General features: G+C 40.6%; 1 long non-coding RNA gene across 1 annotated transcript in view; it reads right to left on the bottom strand.

Moving 5' to 3' along the window:
• Positions 1–7,189: 7,189 nt before the first annotated feature.
• The window catches only part of LOC103277970 (uncharacterized), a 31,158-nt gene continuing 16,369 nt past the window's right edge, over positions 7,190–21,978 (bottom strand). Inside the window, exons 2-3 of the long non-coding RNA XR_505797.3 lie at positions 17,565–17,649; positions 7,190–7,902 (exon numbers count right to left, since the gene is read on the bottom strand). This is a non-coding gene — a long non-coding RNA (uncharacterized LOC103277970). The remainder of the gene's footprint in view (positions 7,903–17,564; positions 17,650–21,978) is intronic.

Here is a 21,978-nt window from a genome sequence, read left to right as displayed (position 1 = left end):
GCAACATTAAGGATCAAGATTTTGCATCGTTTTCACAACAACCAGAGCGCTGGTCATACAGGAATTACAAAAACAACAAAAGCAATAGCAAAACATTGCTGGTGGCCAGGGATGAGGAAGGACATAAAAAATTATGTTGTTCAATGTGATGATTGTGCCAGAAATAAATCGAGAGGAGGGAAGCCAATGGGATTATTACAAACAGTAGCAGAACCTACCAGACCTTGGGAATGTGTAGCTATGGACTTTGTGGGGGAACTACCGGTTAGCAAAGGACATCGTTATATTTGGACAGTATTGGACCTGTTTTCTAAACAGGCCCACTTCATAGCACTGACGAAACTACCATCAGCCGAGAAACTAGCTGAATTGTACATAAACCACATTTACAAACTGCATGGATGTCCCAGTAGAGTGGTCAGTGACAGAGGAGTACAATTCACAGCAAAATTTTGGGAAAAATTCCTGGAAATGCTAGGAGCAGAAAGGAGTTTAAGTTCTGCTTTTCACCCCATGACAAATGGGGCGGTAGAACGTACTCAGCAGACACTTGGGCAGTTCCTTCGAATGTACTCTAACATGAGACAAAATGACTGGTCTCGGTGGTTGGCTTTTGCAGAACTAGCTTTTAATTCGACTATACATTCAGCAACAAATAAAACCCCCTTTGAAGTAGTTTACGGGTATGAACTACAGCCTCTGCCCCAGCTGCCGAGATGGACAGAGAATGAGGGAACAGAGGCAGGGAAATGGAAAGCGCAAATGATGGAATGCTGGAGTCAAGTGACTGCATCCTTAAAAGAAGCACATAAAAAGTATAAAGTATTCGCAGACAGAAAGAGGGTGGAAGGTGATAAATTGGAGAAAGGAGATTTAGTGTGGCTAAGTACCCAAAACATCAAACTGGGGCTACCTTCGAAAAAATTGGGCCCTAAATATATTGGACCATTTAGAATACAGGGTGTTATCAACGAGGTGACTTTCCAGTTGGCATTGCCAAAAAGCTTAGGGAAAATACACCCTGTATTCCATCGTAGCTTACTGAAAAAATACATGGGTACTTTGGACAAAATGGACACATAGAATTATTGTTTTGTTTCAGGCTTGTGATGAAAGAAGAACCGAAGAGGAGGACGAAGAAAAGGAGGGCACCATGTCATGGAACCCAGTTACAGGGCTTTGGTAATTCAGCCCTGTAACTGGGAGTCATAACATAAACAATCCCAGGAGCACCTGGCAGAAGAAGATAGAATATGCCTGGGAACTTGGGGCCGAAAGTATAAACAATTATAATTGGTCTAGTGTGTGAAAATGGTAGTAATGTGATATTGGGGGTGGGACTTGATGATGATATTTACGTGTGGTGTTACGTAGCATCAAAAGTTATAAAAATAGTTGTATGTAAACATTGGGTCATTCCTGACTTTTCCAAAGTCATGTGTTCTTCAATAAAGATTGGATTTGAGAGCAGCCATCTCTGATCTGCGTTCAGACTGATCCTTTGAAGTGAGCAGGACACTTCATTATGGCATGGCAAACTCTGACCAATGGTCAGGAAGAAAAGTAATACTGGAAATGTGTTATTTTTTAAAGACAACTCTAGCGATATTGTCGAAGAATAGGCTAAGAACACATTTAGTAGTACTTAACAAAACCCACACATTCACACTTAAAGATGATCCAGTTTTTCAGGTAAAAGTGATCATAGAGGCTGGTCCTGGAAAAGTTCTTCATTTCTCTGGAAAACAAGAGGTTTCCAGAGGGAGTCCTTGCAAACAAAAGGGGAATTGGTGAGGGTTGCATAGAATGAAACAGTTCAGTTATGCTGAAACATAATGGCTTGGTTCTGCCTTTGGCCTTGCCTGTTTTTTGCAAGTTAAGTGGAACTCCATAAAAGGAAGCTATTATACATTTTTATTGCAATTTTCCCCTCTCTCCCATCCCACAGAATGAACGATCATTTTCCTCATGATGGGCAAAAAAGTCAGAAAAACACGGGTGATCACATTTTCACATGGAAGAAAGAGAGAAATAATCTCAAGCCCCATCTATACTGTCTTATTAAGCAGTTGGAAATGTATTGTATGGTCAGCATAGACTCATATAATGCAGATTGAACTGCAGTCAACTGGATTATGAGTCTGCACTGCCATATTATTCAATTCAATGCAGTGAATCTGCATTCTGAAACTGCATCATATGGCAGTGTAGATGGGGCCTGTGTCTACACTGCCATATAATCTAGTTGAATCTGCATTACAATGGCAGTGTAGATGGGGGTCTCAGACTTAAGGGTGTATTTGCACTGTAGAATTAATGCAGTTTGATACCACTTTAGCTGCTATGGCTCAATGCTATGGAATTATAGGAGTTATAGCTTGTTGAGGCACGAGGCACTCGTTAGCAGAGAAAGCCCAATGTGTTTTTATTGTTGCTTTTATTGTTGTTTTTATTGTTTTTATTGTTATTTTAAAGGCAAGTGTATTGTTTTAATCTATTTTTGTAAACCGCTCCGAGCTAAACTTGGATTAGCGGTATATAAATTAAACGAATGAATAAATAAATAAATAAAATAAGATCCTCTAAAACTACAACTGCCATGTTTCCATCACATTGAGCCATGGTAGTTAAAAGTGGTATTAACTGCATCAATTCCACAGTGTACATGCATTCTTTGTGACTTGAGACTTCAGTACAGCAGTGTACAGAAAAAGCGATTTGCAGAACTATTGTATAGAATGACTGAGCTGGCTTAATGTGGCTTGAAAGACAATATAAAGGAAGGCCTGCTTTTTCAATGGTGCTTAAACTAGCTTTGTGGAGCACATGCTCTTTCCTTTCCTGCCTTGTAACTTTTCCATCATTTAGCTGCATCATTTACACCACAGGTGGGAAAAACAGCCCTAAGACCACATGTGCTCTTCGAACTCATCTCTAGTGGCCTAATTTCAAAAACCCTCTCCAGGGATGATGGATTGTTAAGATTGCTGAGTTAGCCCAAATTGCTAAACTAATGGCAGTTTTAAAAGGACAAACTAACTGAAAGTTTTTTGAAAGGTTGGAAACCATTCGTTGACTTTTTGAGCAATAAGAACTCTAATGCTGTATTAATCTGAGGCTATGGTTACTGTAGTAGGAGTATTTCATCGGATCTGCATGGCTGGAATAAGATATTTTTCTTTTTGATCTTTTCCCTTTCTTACATAGAGGTGTGATGGCATGTCAGAGCCCTTTTGTGTCCTAGGCTCCATCTACACTGCCATATAATGCAGATCAATGTAGCTTAAGTGCATTATATGAGTGTACACTGATATTAAGTAGTTTAAAACTGCAATATATGACAGTGTAGATGGGACACTAAGCAGTTAGTGTTCAGTGTTTTGGTTTAGTACTTTAGTACATATCTGTGGGACCAGTACCAGTAGTTTCACTTACCTGCGTCAGACTAAAAAATGTCCTCTCTAGGAATTTTCTTGGTTTTTGTTGTGATTCTATGATATGCTTTTGTTAGAACTTTCCATAAAGTTACACTGAAAGATACCTCTCTAGCAATTTCCTAGGACTTCTAGGGCAACTCTGTGGTAATGTCTGGAATTAATTCACTTCAGTAGGCTTCACTTTTATCTATGGTTTCCAAGTTTCCAAGGTAAGTTCAAGAATGTAACTTCCCATGGATATGTGGGTCATATTGTGATTTAGATTAGTCTGATCCCATATTCTCTATATTTTCTTTTTTCTTCTTTCCTGAATGTTTATTACTCTGTGAACTAGATTGCTTGTGTTAAATAATTAAATAAGTGCTCTCCAAGTGATCCGTTCTGGTGGGATGTGCACAACTGATTTCTCCGTTTCCCAGTAAACTGCTAAGTGAATTGCAAAAGAGAGAAGGGGCTGGCAAAGAGAGGAAAATGGAAGGTGGGATGCCAGTGAGGAAAGGGGATGCTTTTTGACTTTGTCTTTTGCTGCCAGTGGTTTCAGCCCTGGTCACTGGAGATTACTCTGAAACATAACCCCTGTGGGAACATGTTCTTTGATAGCACGAGGGCACATCCCACCTGAAATGCAGAGTGTTTGTTTGTTTATTTCTGTAACACAAGTCATCTAGTTCACAATCAGTGATAAGCTACCCCAGCTCCAGTGGATTGCTATGTCCATTTGACATAGCTCTAGCAGTGTAAGAAGTGTTCCTTAGGGAGGTCCACCGATATGTATTCAAGTAAGTCAAGATGGCAGATAATAAAATAATTTGAAACAATCATTTAAAACAGGCTAAATTAAAGCATTTGACAAATTAAGATGAGACAGTTTAAAACTGGTTAAAATAATTTAAGGCAATTTAAAAGCATGTATCTATGATCATTTGATGAAATCTGTTAGGCTCTAAAACCTTCAGTAAAATGCTATGTTTGAGTAACACGTGTTACTTAAATGACATTCTTGCCATTGTGACAAAATGTGTGAGTGTTTAACAAATAAAAATAAAATCATGGCTCGTTTGTACAATGAGAATTTCTGATGAATTGTGGATGAAAGTGCTGTACCTTTAGTGGTTGGAAGATTGTGGTAGTTCCTTTTGAAATTGTACCCTACAGGCACTAATTAAATACATCTTTCAGATTTCACTTAATAGATCAGCTATCTTGGAAGAAAATTTTACTGCAGCATATCTTGAAGAAGATAATACCCTGATATGAACTGAATGTGATATTGGTGATTCCTGCTCAACTGGGAAGTTCATAGTCCAAACTGGGGAAGAAAGAAGCACCACATCCTGTAGTGTAGAGGTAAGGACACCAATCTCCAGTTCACAGGCCACTGGTGCCTCTTCATCACATGGGATTATGTAAAGTGTTTGGAATAGTTGGGTTTCCCTTAAGCTTTGCAAAGCCCTGTTAGGATATTTAATGGATGATTTCCCTACCCACATCACACCCTTCGCCTTCTCCACTTTCTTTAAGATTTATCTGTTTGATTTGCCATCATATGGTAAAGACTTGTTATCTCCTGCACTGTCCCTCCCTATTTTCTTCTTTTTAAAAACCTTTTGTCTTTGTAATATCGGGAGTTCAATTTACAGCCCAAAAAACTCACAACAACATATATAGAGAGGTTATTATTGCATTGCAGAATTGAGAACAGGAGAGAGGGAGGAAATGAAGCTTTAACTCTTATGTCTCTCTCTGCTAGCCTTTGGATAGACAAAATAAAAACCTGACAGCACAGGTTTTCAGAGAGACAATTGAGAAAATAGTAGGTAAGAATTCAAAAGTACTTTTATTAGAAGGGAGATAACACAGAAAGAGGGGGGAATATTGAAATAGGAAGTTTAGAGACAAGCACAGGATTTGCATGCTTTGCTATATTTTTTCCTGAATGTTTTGAATATCTTGAATGTTTGCTATACCTTCTCAGTCCCAAAACAGTAATGGTGGAAGAAATGAACCAGTACTGCCCATCTTGGATCCTCCCTCCGCAGTGATGTCATTGTTATGTTTACAAATGGGTGAGGTGTATTCCCATCAAATGTTAAATTGGGCATTTTTACATATCTCAATGCAGGGAATTGAAGAATAAGTCACTTGCCAACCGGTCTAGGAATCATTAAGAAAACCCACACTTTAGAAATGGCAAGATTCCTCTACCCCACATTTGATGCGTCATGTGAAGGACAACATTGGTTGCAGTTTAACTATGTAGAAACACTGATTTTATTGCATGTGATAAAGTCTCTAGCAAATGCTAGATATTTCAAGGGAGTATGAAATGAGCATCACTGGAGGAATGACTTTGTGGTGTAGGCTTGGGCAGAGCAGACTGTTCCCAGGCCATACCACTTTTGTATGTATCCTCTCCTGTTTCTCTATTAATATGTGAATTGTGTTTTTAAACACCTGCATGGAAACTAATGTACCAATCTGTTTTAGAAAAATAAACACTTTCCTTAAAAAAAGCCCATTTATCAGATCGGTTTGTAGATATCCCCCCCCCCCTAAAATGCTCACTGTAAAATACATTTTGGTATATGTGTGTGTATTTTCCAAATTATGCAAGTGCCTTTGCTGCCATTGGCAAAGGTGGCGAGTAATGGCTAGGAGTTCTCCAGAGTTCCATGGCTGCCACTATGTTGATCAAAAAATGGCCACCTAACAGGGATGAACTAGGTTTGACTCGACTGGCCAGCCTGGTCTGCCGCAGTGGGATGGAGACTGGCTGTGAAGCTGGCCCCTCATTAAGTACCCCATGTAGATAATTTCTGGGACCAGAAGACTAGTCATGGTTCCTCTTGGCAAGGAGGCAGTTGTGGTTTAGCAACCAAGATCCAGTACTGTATTATTTCTTTTCCTATAAAATTAAGGCCGAATTCTAAAGATACAAGAGGGTTTCCATTAACATTCCTGGTAGCACCAGTGATAGTATTAGTGGTACCTTTCCACTGATTGGCATGGTGGTGGTCTTGAAGAATTTAGCGGCATTAAGGGAATGCTATTAAAGTTGAATTAATTTTGCATGTAATTTAGTTTCAGGCCATTTCATAGGAGCTACACAGCAAATCCTCATCTGCCTTGACCTTTTGCACACCAAAAAGTCCATGATCACTTTTTAAAACACTAAACAGGACAAACAAACCAGCCCAGCTGGGATTACAGCCATGAAACTTTCATTGAGTATATAGCTTAGCCCTTAAAATCTAAATTTGTTAGAATGCATCCAGAATTGACTACATAATAAGCAGAAAACTCACTCCATTACTATTTCACTGGTTTCGAGACAAAATAACAACAATAATAATGGCAAACATTGGACTCGAGTTCTGTTATTATTAAAAGCATGTGCTGGGTGGCAACACTGCACTGCTTGAAGTATTTGATACTGTTGATCTCTTTAACCTTTTACAAAGCAGCTTTTCACCATTAATAGAAAAGTTTGTATTAGCTTTCATTTTTATGATGGCTTGTTTTGAAAATGCTGAGGCAAAACACAGGAATTGTGTAATTGTTTCCATAAAAGATGAGGAATTTTAAGCAACATCATAGGTAGAGATATTTTTTCCTTTTCTCTTATTCCTTTCTGGGGAGAAATTCTATTAAAATTAAATTCAGTTTAATTATAGCTCCTCAGCAGTGAGTATGTGATTTCTGATTACATCCCTGATGGATGTGCCAGCAGCCACTAAGGTAAAAGAAGATCTTCCCATTTTATTCTGGTTTTATTCTCATTTTCCTTGAAGAGAATACTCCCTCATTTTGAAGTAACTCTCTACTGTCTGCATAAACTTTCACTTGTGCTTAGCGTTGCCAGGTCTCAAGGCATTGACTGAATTCTATCTTTTTTTGTTAGCATCTTTATTAAATAATGTAACACATATAGAAGAGGAATAAACACTACATATTAGAATCTACATATAAAAGAGAAAGGAAAAACCTATAGATATAATAAAATAAGAAGGAACACTTACACAAAATACATAAAATCCCCTATAAACTATCTACTATGAACTATCAAATAATCCCCGCCCAAAAGAAAAGATATTAAAAGTATACTTCCCACATTCCAAGCCAATGACATAAAGTAATATCACTTGCTTCTTCTATTCTATTTTTAAAAAGTTAAACTTCCACCTAATAACTATGTAAGAAAAAAATTAATATTTTAAACCCACAAGTGTTCTTTTCTCCTTCTCTCATCTTCATAAATGTCAAAAAAGGTTCTCAGCCTTTTAAAAAAATTATCCAAAGACTTCTCTCTGATCAAAGCAGGCAATTTGTCCATTTCTGCCATTTCAAAGAACTTCAGTATCCAATCTTCCATTGATAGTATCTCCAGGCATCGGGTGAATTCTCAGGGAATGGCTGTGCTACTCTGGATCTCCCAGCAGGGAAACACATCTCACGACAAGTGGCACTGAAGAAGAAGAAATAAAAAAAGGTTTTGTATGTGGGGTGGATTGAAAGTCTGACAACTTTCACTACTCATTATCAACCAGAAAACCTTACTCTTTGGCTTAGCACAGAGTTGTCTCTGTGTGCTTTACAGTCTGCCTTGTACATTCGATGGGGGTAGGAGCACAGAACCCCTATGAAAGAGAAAGAAACTCAAAGGAAATTCTTATTTTTAACTTCAGATAATATCTCTCCAGGAATCTCTAGGGGACTCCATCATATTAGCCAGGTGAAGTGTCCCACTTTGCCGGGCTTCGCCGCTGAAATGAGGGGCAGTTGGGGCAAATATGTCCCGCACATCCCTCCCTCGTTAGGGGCCTCCACAGGAAGTCATTCTACATTGTGTGATGGGCAGCATGCCAATCCATCTTCCAGATGGAGTTGAAGTGTTGTTCAACGCTTCCAGAAGTAAGTATGATGAGGTCATAGGTTTTTCAGCCTGATTCTCTGTTCCCCTTGTGCTGGAAGCAAACCATAGAATTACATTGGAAGGATGCTCTCTCTAGAAATCTTGAGTTCCTTCAGCATGGCTGTAGAAAGCTGACTATAGAGTCACACTAGATGATTTACAGGTTCTTACAAATCTTAAACCAAATCTGAGAATAATCAAATCTGCAAAAATTAAAACTGCAAATGTGGAGGGATGACTGTACTTGCAAAATCAGTGCACCCAAAAGACAAAAGAATGGGACCTAGGAAATAGGTAGTAATGACTCATGAGGCTTCTTGTACGATCTCTAATGACAGCAGCACAGCATCGGTGGTGGATGTCCAAAGCACTAGAGGTGAGATTCTGCAGAAGCATGGGGTCTGAAAAAAACACTCCATGTGCCAGCTGTGCTGTAGGTAAGACCACATAGGCAGTAAGACTTGACAGGAATGATTGCAGGTAGCAACTGCAGGTGCCATACACATTTTGCCACATGCATTGAAAAATGGTTACTCTATTATTCAAATGGGTATATTTTACCCAGATTCTGGCCACATTTACCCAGATTGCCCTTGAGTCCCCGTGATACAGAAGCATTTCTAGTTACCTGCCAATCCTTGCCTTGTTTCACCCCATCTGCAACACCACAAGGCCCCATTGCTTCTTTCTGGTAATGAGATGCTACTGACCTGGCAACCCTACCAATGCCACATGATTATTTAAAGTGTTTTCCACTTTAAAGAAGCAGATTGCTCCTGAAATCCTGCAAGGCCAAATATATCATAAGAGTTCTGCATGTGGGATTCTGTTATGCTTCCTGGTAGCAATCTCAGGACTAACCATATTAACCTGTGTTAAAGAGAGGCTTCAGTAGGCTTCAGAAACCATTACCATTTTCTTCCTGCTGGTTGAGATGAATTGGAGGGATGGTGAACTGGAAACAGAGATGAAGAACATTCTCTGCCAGATCAGCTGGGGTCTACTGAAAGTCTCAGATCCCAGCAGACGATGTCATTGCTTACAGGGACAGAAAGAGATGCATTTCCAGTTTCTCCACCAACCATCAAATGGTTATTGGGGGAGGAGCTATTGCAGCACAACAGTAAGTCTGGGGGAAAATTTGTTCCAAAGGGTGGACAAGAACAGCAACTTCCACAGTGCCCCCCTGCCCCCCACCCCCACCCCTATGTTGCACACATCATTAACAGGATTCCATAGTCTATATTTGTTATCTGTTTAGATGGATTGTGTGGGACCATAATGTAGTGCTTCTTGGGACATCAGATTTGAGGGATTGGTAATTATTTCCCCCCAGTATTCCAGGAACCAGTGTTATATATGTGTTTATTGTACATAGATTTTTCTTTCTTTCCTGAAAACATGTCAGGGACTAGAAGTCAATGACTCAGGGACTGGTGCTGGTCAAGGGACCATGATTTGGTATAACACTGGTTTGGTATCTGTCTCTCTAATTTGAACAATCAACAAAAGAGGGTGGGGGAATGAATTTTTGCAACCCTTTATAAAGCTGTTATGAGTAGAGCCTAGTAAAGTATTGTGGTTATGGTGATTCTAACAGTGTTTGCCTGGTGGTAAGTATAACTTTTTTCCATGTAATGATATTGATTGGAAAATGTATTGCACAAGACAACAACTCTGTCGGATTGACCCACAAGCTTTTACAACAGAGGTACCCAACGTTTGGGCCTCCAGGTGTTTTGGACTTTAGCTCCCACACTTCCTAACAGCTGGTAAGCTGGCAGGGATTTCTGGGAGTTGAAGTCCAAAACACCTGGAGGCCCAAAGGTTGGACATCACTGTTTTACAGTAAAAAGTTTTGAAATGTAGCTTTCTCAGTGCTGTAGAAACAGTTCTTGTCAAGAGTCAGACGCCAGTTAACATACAAAACAAAGTTTATTCCGAAGATAAGCCAAAAAATAACATAAACACAGGAAATATCCTTGAAACACTTCACTTTTCAGTGTTTCGAGAGTAGATTGAACAATAATAACTCAAAAACGAGCCATGCTAATTTCCCATGCTGGCATTCAATAAAAAACTAAATAACGCTTCAATTCAGCTTTGGGAAACAAATAGTTAATTGCTGGAAAATAAACAAACTAGAAAAGCAGTAAAGCTGCTTCCACAGTGCAGATAAGCCGAGAGCCTCAAAGGGATGATGAATAGCCGTCGTCAGAAGAATCAAAGGTCAGGTCGGGAGGCAGCAGAAATTCCGAAAGACAAACCAATAGTCAGAAGCCAGGAGTAGCCGTCAGTCAGAGGGTGTAGACAGAAGCCAGGTCAAATTCAATCCAAAGTCCGAAGAGGGTGCAGTCATCCAAAACAGGTCCACGATAAGACACAGCAAGAGCCAAGCTAGATGATATCAGCAGATTCAAATCATAGTCCAAGTTCAGTCTTCATGGAAACACAGAGATCCCAATGGCGCCTCAGCAACACCTTGCCACACGCAAAGTGCAGTGGCCAAACATTCCCATTTTATTCCCCTTCCTCCTGGGTGACCAAACACTCACACCCAAACACCAGGTGTCCCAAATCTACTCAGAGTCTGAACTCCACACAGCTAGAGCTCGTGGATCTGGAGTACCTAGCAATTCGTTGGAGTCCCAATCATCCTGCCCACACTTAGCCCCATGAACACTTAAAGAACCATCCTCCCTCCTCCAAGCATCCCAATTGGGATCAGCTCCTGCAGAAACCCCAGGTTCAGAAGTATCCATAAGCCCCAAATCCCCAGACATCTCCGGTGGCTGTGCCCATTCAGTGCCTGCTTCCCCAGCCACCACCTGTTCCTCAGCATCCATCTCCCCATCTGAATCTTCCTCAGAAGATCCCCCATATAGCTCTCTAAGTCACTTCCTGCGCAACTCCTCCAGTGAACCCTTATCACGAGGGTTTTTTCTTCCTCTTCGAATTCCATCACCATCAACCATAATCCCCGAAGGCGCAGTCGCAACACTATCCCTCCCCGCAAAGGCCCCACCCACTGGAATTAATGTGGGATCCGAGACCTCTGTAATTACTGAGGGCCTGTTACATGATGTGTCCAGTTTCAGTAAAGACCGGTGAAACACCGGATGAACCTTCAGCGTGGAAAGCAATCGCAATCGAAACGCCACAGGAGAGACCTTAGTAACAATGGGGAACGGACCTAAGTACCGAGCCCCAAATTTCCCCGCATGCGTCCTGATATGCTTAGCAGACAACCACACCATGTCCCCTTCTTTCAATTCCACTCCAGACTGACGATGTTTGTCAGCTTGTGACTTTTGCGTTGCTTTAGCTTCCACCAGAAGCTTCCTCGCAACGTCTTGCAAGGCCTTGAGTTCACTGGAACGATACACTGGATCCGGCGACACAGTATTTTGCGCAGGCGCTACTACTCCACGTGGATGGCAACCATACATGATTTCAAAAGGCGAGTATTGGCTAGCGCTATGTGTCGCCGCGTTATACGCAAACTCTGCCACCGGTACCCATTGAACCCAATCCCCAGCTTGCTGCAAACAAAAACAGCGCAGATACTGTTCTAACAGACCGTTCACCCGTTCAGACTGCCCATCAGTCTGCGGATGGAATGCAGTAGAGACGTTCAGTTTAGTTCCAAGCTGCGCATGGAACTGTTTCCAAAATTGTGAAACAAACTGCGGCGCTCTGTCCGAAACAATAACCTCTGGAGCCCCGTGCAGACGGAAAATATGGCGCACAAATAATTTGGCCAACGTTGTAACCGCCGGTACTTTAGAGCATGGGATAAAATGAGCCATCTTGGAAAACAAATCAACCACCACCCAAATACAAGTGTAGCCACCCACCCTAGGCAAATCAGTAATGAAGTCCATGGAAATAATCTGCCAGGGCTTTTTAGGGACTGGCAGAGGCGATAATAGACCACAGGGCCTACCAACTGGATGTTTACACTGTAGACAAATAGCACAACTATCGCAGTATTTTAAAATATCCTGCCTCATCTTGGGCCACCAATAATGACGAGTAATGGCTTGCACAGTCTTAAACCTGCCAAAATGTCCCGCAGTTGGCTCATCATGATATGCTTGTATGATTTCCAAGCGTAGTTTACCAGGCGGCACGAAAATCTGCCCATTACATGATAACACCCCGTCCACATCCTGTAAATTAGGCAGTATAGTTCTCATATCCTGAGAGAGCAATATCAACTGCTCCTGTGTCCACCTATCCTCTTTTTGAGAAGACAACACCCGTTCATGAAGATCCTGCCTGTCCTGTACCACATTTAACACTGAAACAGGTAAAATGGTTTGTTCAAGAAGGATTTCAGCAGTTTTGAACTCAGGCTTCCTAGATAAAGCATCAGCCCTCAAGTTCTGCTTCCCCTCTACAAATTGTACCCTGAAGTCGAACCTGGAAAAGAACAATGCCCACCTAATTTGTCTCTGATTCAGTTTCCTTGCAGTTTGCAAATGTTCCAAGTTTTTATGGTCAGATAGGACCACTATCTGATGTTTTGCCCCCTCCAGCCAATGCCTCCAAACTTCGAAGGCCACCTTGATCGCTAGCAACTCTTTCTCCCAAATCGTATAATTTTGTTCAAACGCAGTGAGTTGTCTAGAATAGAAACCACAAGGTCTTAATCTACCAGACGGGTCCTTCTGCGAGAGTACAGCTCCCAGAGCATAATTAGAAGCATCTGCCTCAACAATGAATGGTTGGTTCACATTTGAATGTACTAAAATGTTCCCATTCTGAAAACTACATTTCAGTTGTTCAAAAGCCTTCTTGGCCTCCATAGTCCATTCGAACGGACGCTTCTTTTGCAAGAGTTGGGTTAACGGCACTGTCAATTGTGCAAAGTGCGGAATAAACTCCCTATAGTAGTTGGCAAAACCCAAAAACCTTTGTACATCCTTCTTGGATGTTAATTCTTGCCAGGTATTGACAGCGTCCACTTTTCTCGGGTCCATTTTCAGTTCCCTTCCAGATATAACATGTCCCAAAAACTCCACCTCAGACACATGGAAAACACACTTGGAGGCCTTAGCAAATAACGCATTTGCCCTGAGCCTGGACAACACTTGACGCACATGTTCCCCATGTTCGCAAGCGTCTTTCGAAAAAATCAATATATCATCCAAGTAAATCACCACAAATTTGTCTAAAAGGTCCCGGAACACATCATTAATAAATCTTTGAAATACCGCTGGGGCATTACAGAGCCCAAACGGCATTACTAAACTTTCGTAAGCGCCGAAACAGGTGTTAAACGCTGTCTTCCATTCGTCCCCTTCCTTTATACGCACCAAATTATAAGCCCCACGCAGATCTAACTTCGTAAAGATGGAAGCTCCCTGAACCCGAGACAACAACTCAGGGATTAGAGGCAAAGGGTACCTGTCCCGAACAGTGTACTTGTTTAGCACACGGTAGTCGCACACCAGTCTCAAGTCGCCTGTCTTTTTTGCCACAAAAAAGACTGGAGCGGCCATAGGCGAATTAGAAGGTCTAATGAAACCCTTCTGCAAGTTCTCATCTAAGTATTCTCTTAAAGCCTGTCTTTCAGGTACAGTAAGCGCATACAACCTGCCTGCAGGCAACTTAGCACCTTCCACCAATTTGATCGCACAATCATAAGGCCTATGTGGTGGTAATTTATCCGCTTCCTTTTGGCAGAACACATCCCAGAAGTCCTGATAACAAGATGGAACTCCCTCCATATCCCCACCATTTAGTGTTAAACACACCGGCGGGTCCAAACTGATAGTTCTGCGTACCCAATCCACCCGAGGATTGACCTGTGCCAACCAGTCCATGCCTAAAATGACATCATATCTAGGTAGTGCAGTGACATCAAAAGTTAACATCCCCTTCTGCCCTTGCACTTGCCAGGTTACACCCGCTGTTTCTTGATACACCATCCCGGAATGTAACAACCTTCCATCAACACCCTCCACCCAAGCTGTGACTTTCTTCTTCACAATTGGAATTTTATTCTTCTCCGCAAAGCTTTGGTCTACATACGAAACTGTAGCCCCTGAATCCAAAAATGCCTGGGTACTAACTGGTCTCTGACCCATTAGACACAATTGTATGGCCACAAACACATGCTTATTCCCCCTAGGCAATTGCATCATAGGCCCTAATGCGCTGGATTCATGGCGCATTAGGGCTGCCCTTTTCCCGGCAGCTGAGATGGTTTTAGAGTGCAACCATGAGCAAAATGCCCCCCATTTCCACAGTACAAACACAACCTTAATCGTCTGCGTCTGTCTTTCTCCTCTTGAGACAATTTGCGTTGCATCCCAAGCTGCATGGGTTCTTCCCCAGAGTTCACAGAGGCACTAGCATGATACTCCACTACTGGAGTCCCACGAGTCTTCTTTCTGAACTCCATTCGAGCCTCTATCCTACAAACTTTGGTTACCAGCTCATCCCAATTTTGAGCTGGTTCCACACGAGACAGCTCATCCTGTAAACATTCATTCAACCCAGCAGTAAAAATCAACATAAAAGCATGTTCTCCCCAGTCCAGTTGATGCTTAAGCAAATTAAACTTATTCAAATAATCAATTAAAGACCCTTTACCCTGCTTTAACCGATATAAAGCCCAACCTGCATTTTCCTTTTGTAAAGGATCTCCAAACGTCTCATTAAGAGCTGCCTTAAAGTCCACCAAATTATTCTTAATTGGGCTATTGCCCCTAATTACATTGACTGCCCAACGCCCCGCTGGCCCAGTTAATAAACTTAAAGTAACTGCAACTTTGTTAGTGTCTGTAGGAAACGAAAGATCAGATATTTGCAAAAAATATAAGTCCACTTGAGCCAAAAAGTTGGTAGTTTTTCTCTTGTCCCGTCAAAACGTTCAGGCACAATGACCTGTCCTTTAATCTGCTGTGCCCTCTTTAAGGCTACCAATTCCAATTCCAAAGCGGCCAGCCTGTCGTCCAGCCCAGCCATGTTGACTTGGCTCTCTCTGTTGTTGTTCTTTTGGCGTGTGGCAATCTGTCAAGAGTCAGACGCCAGTTAACATACAAAACAAAGTTTATTCCGAAGATAAGCCAAAAAATAACATAAACACAGGAAATATCCTTGAAACACTTCACTTTTCAGTGTTTCGAGAGTAGATTGAACAATAATAACTCAAAAACGAGCCACGCTAATTTTCCATGCTGGCATTCAATAAAAAACTAAATAACGCTTCAATTCAGCTTTGGGAAACAAATAGAGTTAATTGCTGGAAAATAAACAAACTAGAAAAGCAGTAAAGCTGCTTCCACAGTGCAGATAAGCCGAGAGCCTCAAAGGGATGATGAATAGCCATCGTCAGAAGAATCCAAGGTCAGGTCGGGAGGCAGCAGAAATTCCGAAAGACAAACCAATAGTCAGAAGCCGGGAGTAGCCGTCAGTCAGAGGGTGTAGACAGAAGCCAAGTCAAATTCAATCCAAAGTCCGAAGAGGGTGCAGTCATCCAAAACAGGTCCACGATAAGACACAGCGAGAGCCAAGCTAGATGATATCAGCAGATTCAAATCATAGTCCAAGTTCAGTCTTCATGGAAACACAGAGATCCCAATGGCGCCTCAGCAACACCTTGCCACACGCAAAGTGCAGTGGCCAAACATTCCCATTTTATTCCCCTTCCTCCTGGGTGACCAAACACTCACACCCAAACACCAGGTGTCCCAAATCTACTCAGAGTCTGAACTCCACACAGCTAGAGCTCGTGGATCTGGAGTACCTAGCAATTCGTCGGAGTCCCAATCATCCTGCCCACACTTAGCCCCATGAACACTTAAAGAACCATCCTCCCTCCTCCAAGCATCCCAATTGGGATCAGCTCCTGCAGAAACCCCAGGTTCAGAAGTATCCATAAGCCCCAAATCCCCAGACATCTCCGGTGGCTGTGCCCATTCAGTGCCTGCTTCCCCAGCCACCACCTGTTCCTCAGCATCCATCTCCCCATCTGAATCTTCCTCAGAAGATCCCCCATATAGCTCTCTAAGTCGCTTCCTGCGCAACTCCTCCAGTGAACCCTTATCACGAGGGTTTTTTCTTCCTCTTCGAATTCCATCACCATCAACCATAATCCCCGAAGGCGCAGTCACAACAGTTCTTAAGTGATGTTTTGTACAGTTCTGTTAGATATTGCATGTATTTTATGTTTTCTTTTTTAAATTTATTTTTATTTAAACAAATTAATACAAAACCTATATATAAACATACAAACAAGAAAACTAATTAACAAACAAATTAATGAAATACTTTTTCTAGAATCAAACAAAACACTACTACTACATTCTAAGCGTCAAAAAACATTAACTACATACAATCTACATAATCTAATCCAAGGGTTTTAAATTTTCTGTTTGATGGTTATAGTTTCTCAATATTTTACATCCATTAAATGAAAAGGAACTATTGATACAGCCTTTCTTCACATAATAACACTCTTCTAGTCCAAAAAACCAGTGATGGAGACCTGGCCCCATCTTTGCTGGAGGAACACAATAATGGGCCCCAGCCTTTCTTAAAGTTGGTTAGAGATCTCTCCTTGATTAACATAGTAAGTTTATCAATTTCTGTAAGTTCACTTGTTTTTAAAAGCAAATTGTCTTGTGTATTTGATGTTTTCTTGATTATACTTTAAAAAAAAAACTAATTTCATATAATAGGATACTCTTGGAGCTATTTGTAGAGATGAACAAATCCCCCCTTCCCCCAGTACAAATTATTTCAGATTTAAATATCCACAGCATAAGATCAGTTCACTAATGCTAAGATTTTAGCACAGCTGGTTTTGCAGTTTTCTGCAGATGGAAGAGTGGTTAGTTTGACTGTTAATCCTTTACTGATGCTAAGCAAACTTTATTTAATTTGTTTACCTTTAATACTATTCTGGTTTTCTTTTTTTATCTTTTAATCTTGACATATTTGTATCAACACATTTTTGTTTGTTTATCATTTCCTCATAAGGATGGATTGGAGAGTCTATGTTTTGGTTGGAATAAGTTTGTTTATTTTTAAGGGCAGGTCCCTTATCTGAATTAAAAGGTCAGAAACAAATGCATGAGCGGTGGATTTTATACAGGGTAGAAATTAGTTTCCCACAGCTAACAATCTTCTCCATAACTCTTAATAAAGGGATATTCTGTAGTAATGACAACATAAGAAATGTTCACAAATGGATTTCTTACTTTCAGAATGGAGAAAGAAGCTCTCATCTCTCTTCTTTCCATGCCAATTTCCCACTTTCTCAATTTCAAGAGCAGAAGAAGATCTCTGGAAGAAACGACATAGTGAAACAAAGAGTTATCTGCCAAGTGGTTAGGCAGGTATCTCTGGGAAGCCCACAAAAAGGACATAACACTACTCCTTGGCTAGAATTTGAGGGAGACCTACTGCCTCGCAATCTGGAGATAACATAATCAATAGTAGTCCTAAAAGATGTACTGACCTTCTACTCTCTCTACCATGGCACACTTCTAACTTTTTAAAAATGCCTAGGTGGGAAAATAGCGGTGGCAGCCAAGGGTAACTGGTACCCTGAGGCAAAGCTTTCCCGCCTGTAGAACAATCCTCAGTGCATCCAGGCATTATACCCATAAATGTGACCCCAAAACCTGCCCTCAACTTATACATGAGGTTGACTTGTACACAGATATATATGGAACATGAAAGCAATCCAAGGAGTGTACCTATGAGGTAACTCCTATTATATTTATGTATCACTAACGGTCTTCCGTGACCATCTATGGAATCAGAGTGGGTGTTAATGACGAGATTTGAGTACTTTCTGTGCCCCTGCAATGAATACTCATTTAAGCATATCATTCCAGCACAGAATATATCCTGGCAGGATATTTCCCCCCTTAATTAAAGTTACGTGAGTTATGAAATACTTTCCTTTATATAAAGCTCTTATTCCTGTGGAGAAATTTCTATTTGTTTTTATCTCATTTGAGCTTCAAGGTTAATCTTGGTTTAAGAATTTTGCTTGCTGTGATGGCAAATGCATTGTTCTCCAGTCTGATCTGTGTGTGTGAGTGTGTGTGTATGTGTGTATTCATATGTGTGTATCTCCCTGTGTCATGCTGTGCCCAAAGCTACTAGCTGAGGATATCCTCTCTATGATACTCAGCCCTACAGATATTATGAAAATTGTGACTCAATAAATCGACAGAGAAGAGGGCTTTCCTCCTCCTCTCTCCTCTCTCAAAGGAGGACATTAATTTCCCTTTTCAGAAGCAAGAGAGGACCATAGATTCACAAATGGAGGCTTCAGAATAATGGTTTATTTTACAGCAAATAAGAATTGGATGTTTGATTTTTGCCTTGTGATCTTTCACAAAGATAAGCCCTAGTATTTTAGCCATGTGTGGGATATGTATCAGTTATAACGTCTCTCACTCTTTACGAGATCTCTCTCAAACTGGGCCTCTAGTGCGTATGTCTTGCTTATGAGGTAGGAGAATATCATAAACCAAAAGTCCAGCATGACAAAAAGAACTAATTGGCTTATTTAACTTGAAAGGAACTAGAAATATAAGGTTCGCCCAACCTAGGTTGATATACAAATGTCACCGATTCATTAATGTCCACCTAAAAACTGATTTGAGTTGGACAAGTGCTCAAATTCTCCTTTGATCAAATCAAAATCCAAACTATAAAGAATTGGTGACTTTTCCATGGTTCTCATCATCCAGCAAAATTGTCTGCCACTCCAGCCTTTAAGCATAATCATTTTCCTTCCATTTGTGATGGTGAGTGCATATCAAGAGAAGATGAAAAAACATGGTAGGGAGAAGACTGTAGAGAAATATTTCTTTTCTTCCACAGTGGGTTGGTAAAATATTTTAATTATTCATTCTCATATGTGAGAACAAAGCCGTTGAGGTTTTACATCCTTAGTATGGAGGACCATGGAAGATATAATTCTCCAAGAGGCCTACGGCCATTGCAAAAACTCTTGAATGAGCCCCATCTATCATGCTGTTAGAGGAAAGAGAGAATAGTTAAACAAAATATGACTTCCACTTTCTTTCTTGTGCCTCTTTCTGCTCTTACTGTCCCTCTGTTTGCCTTTGCTCCTACTGGGTTTTTTTATCGTGTTAGAAGCAAATTGAGAATATACTACAAGTCGCTTCTGGTGTGAGAGAATCGTCCGTCGGCAAGGACATTGCCTAGGGGACGCCTGGATGTGTTACCATCCTGTGGGGGCCTTCTCTCATGTTCCCACATGGTAAGCTGGGGCTGACAGATGGGAGCTCACCCCGTCTTGTGGATTCGAACCACCGACTTTCAGGTCAGCAGTTCAGCTGGCACAAGGGTTTAACCCATTGTGCCACCACAGCTCTGGTAAGTCATGTGGAAGGAAAAACAAGTTTCTAATAGAATTGTAGGGACAGATATGCAGGTTGGTTACATCTTCTGATCCCATAGATATAGAGACATTACTATATTTGTGTGTGGGGAAGTTGGACTATTGCTTCATGTAGCTCAGTGAACCTCAAACATTGCTCTTCCAGATGTTTTGGACTTCAACTCCCAGGTGCACTAGCTGATTCGGCCAACAGTCAGGAATTCTGGGAGTTGAAGTATAAAGCATTTGGGAGATGAAAGTTTAGGAAGCACTGATCTAGCTCAATACAGTGTCTGCTCTGAGTAAAAAAAAATCTTCCTTAGGATATCAGGCAGCAGTGTTTCCTTTTACTATTTGGAGGCACTTGGGATTAAACCTGGGACCTGCTTGCAAACACATGCTTCCCCAATGTTAGAAAATTAATAGGAAGGTATTAACTTTTAGGTGTATTAAACTGTCAACAGGGTGGCACTATGCATGGTTGTTTTAGTAATAACAGAAACAATGGCTGACATGAGCAATGTTGTGTTCAGAGAAGCAAGAGCAGCATTTCACATTGAGTTTGATCAGAAGCTTTTAAACTCACTTCAATATGTAACACAGCAGGCTATCGCTGACCTCCAAGTTCTAATTGCACTACTTACCTTCCTTATAACTTTATATTTGGGAACAAAGTATTCTTAAAGAGGTGATGTTCTAATGAGGGTTATCCTAATGGGAAACAACATTGCGAAGGCCACCTTAGAGTAAGCCCTATATCAGAGAGAAAAAGAGAAGGATTCTTTTTTGCCTTTATAATGAGGGTGAAATTCAATTTATCCATTGTATAACCCCATTTAACCATAGAAAATGTTGTTGTGCACCAAAGAATAAAATAGAGATCCTATGTTTTTTCTTCCCCCACTTGATCTTTTGTGTTTGATCATAAATGCTTATTGTGAAAAGATGTCTTATACCTCCAAGCTACACACTGTTTGCTACTCATTAGCAATTTATAAATGATATTTTCTCCCTGGTGACATATCTTTTGATATGATTCTCTAATAATAATATCCACCAATATTAAAATAAGAGCATCCCCATGTATTGTGATCACCTTCAACCACATTTCCTCATGAAAATTAAATTTTAGCACACCAACTGATATTGTATGCATATATTTGTCTACTATCATTATAAATCTCCTAAGGGTTTCTATAAAATGATAGTTTTTGCCTCTTTGCGTAATTCTACCTAATGCTCCAAAGCAAGAAACTAATTACATGCTGACTTTTCAGTAACTTTGATCTTTCGTATACCATACTACAGAGTTTCTATAGGTAATCATATAATTATAATACACTAAGTAGGGTGAAATTAGCAGTTGACTTTTTTTAAAACTCAAATTGCATTAGCCAGCTTTATGGTGGTGGTGTAGGGTAAATGAAATGTATTCATTTTTTCTCCAGCAGTTTGCTGTTTAGAATCAGCAACTATATATGTTGAGCATATAAAGTTTCAGTCTAAAATCTAATTATATACACTAACGTTTATAACAAATGTCTCATTTTAACACAAGGAGCTTCACTGGAGAAAACTATGTGAGGAATCCTCCAAAAATATGCTTAAGGAAGGCCAGGGATAAACGATAGTGTTGTTAGGAAATGACCAAGTTTTCTCTAGGGAAGAATGGAGTCTATAGGAAAAAGAAAGAGAGAGCTACCTCATTTGTATTTTCTCAGTGAATTGGTCAGGTATTTCCTGCACGCACACAAAAACTGAAAACATTTGATGCTTTCAGCTGAAGTCTATTAAGGTATACCAAATATTTGTAGATTTCCCCTTTGAAAGCTGAGATTTCACTTTATCATATTCAAAAGCATTGAGAGAAAACAATAGTTATGTGTAGTTTTACATTATCTAAAAGTTATATGAGTTTTATGTTGTCTAGGTCTTATGTGTGCCTCCCACTGCCAGGGTGAATATGTTGAGCTCATACTTATATAAGTTAGCACAAACAACCCATCCATCAGAACAATAATAAGGCGAGGGGTCAGTGGGCTTCATGAAGTCTTCCAGATATGGTTGAACTTCTCCTCTAATCGCTCCTCACAATTGGCACTGCTGGCTAAAGCAGCTGGGACTTGGAAGCCAACCACATCTGCAGTTCAACTATGATTCTCACACCCTTTATTAGATGGATCATATATGTTTATGATGTTATACGTACTATGTCCTTCCACACCACTTTGACTGCATCCAAACCCCTC

The sequence above is a fragment of the Anolis carolinensis genome, chromosome 2 (assembly GCF_035594765.1).
Source record: "Anolis carolinensis isolate JA03-04 chromosome 2, rAnoCar3.1.pri, whole genome shotgun sequence".
Taxonomy (NCBI): domain Eukaryota; kingdom Metazoa; phylum Chordata; class Lepidosauria; order Squamata; family Dactyloidae; genus Anolis; species Anolis carolinensis.
The sequence above is the reverse complement of the archived record's forward strand: the minus strand, read 5'-3'. Positions and strand labels throughout refer to the sequence as shown.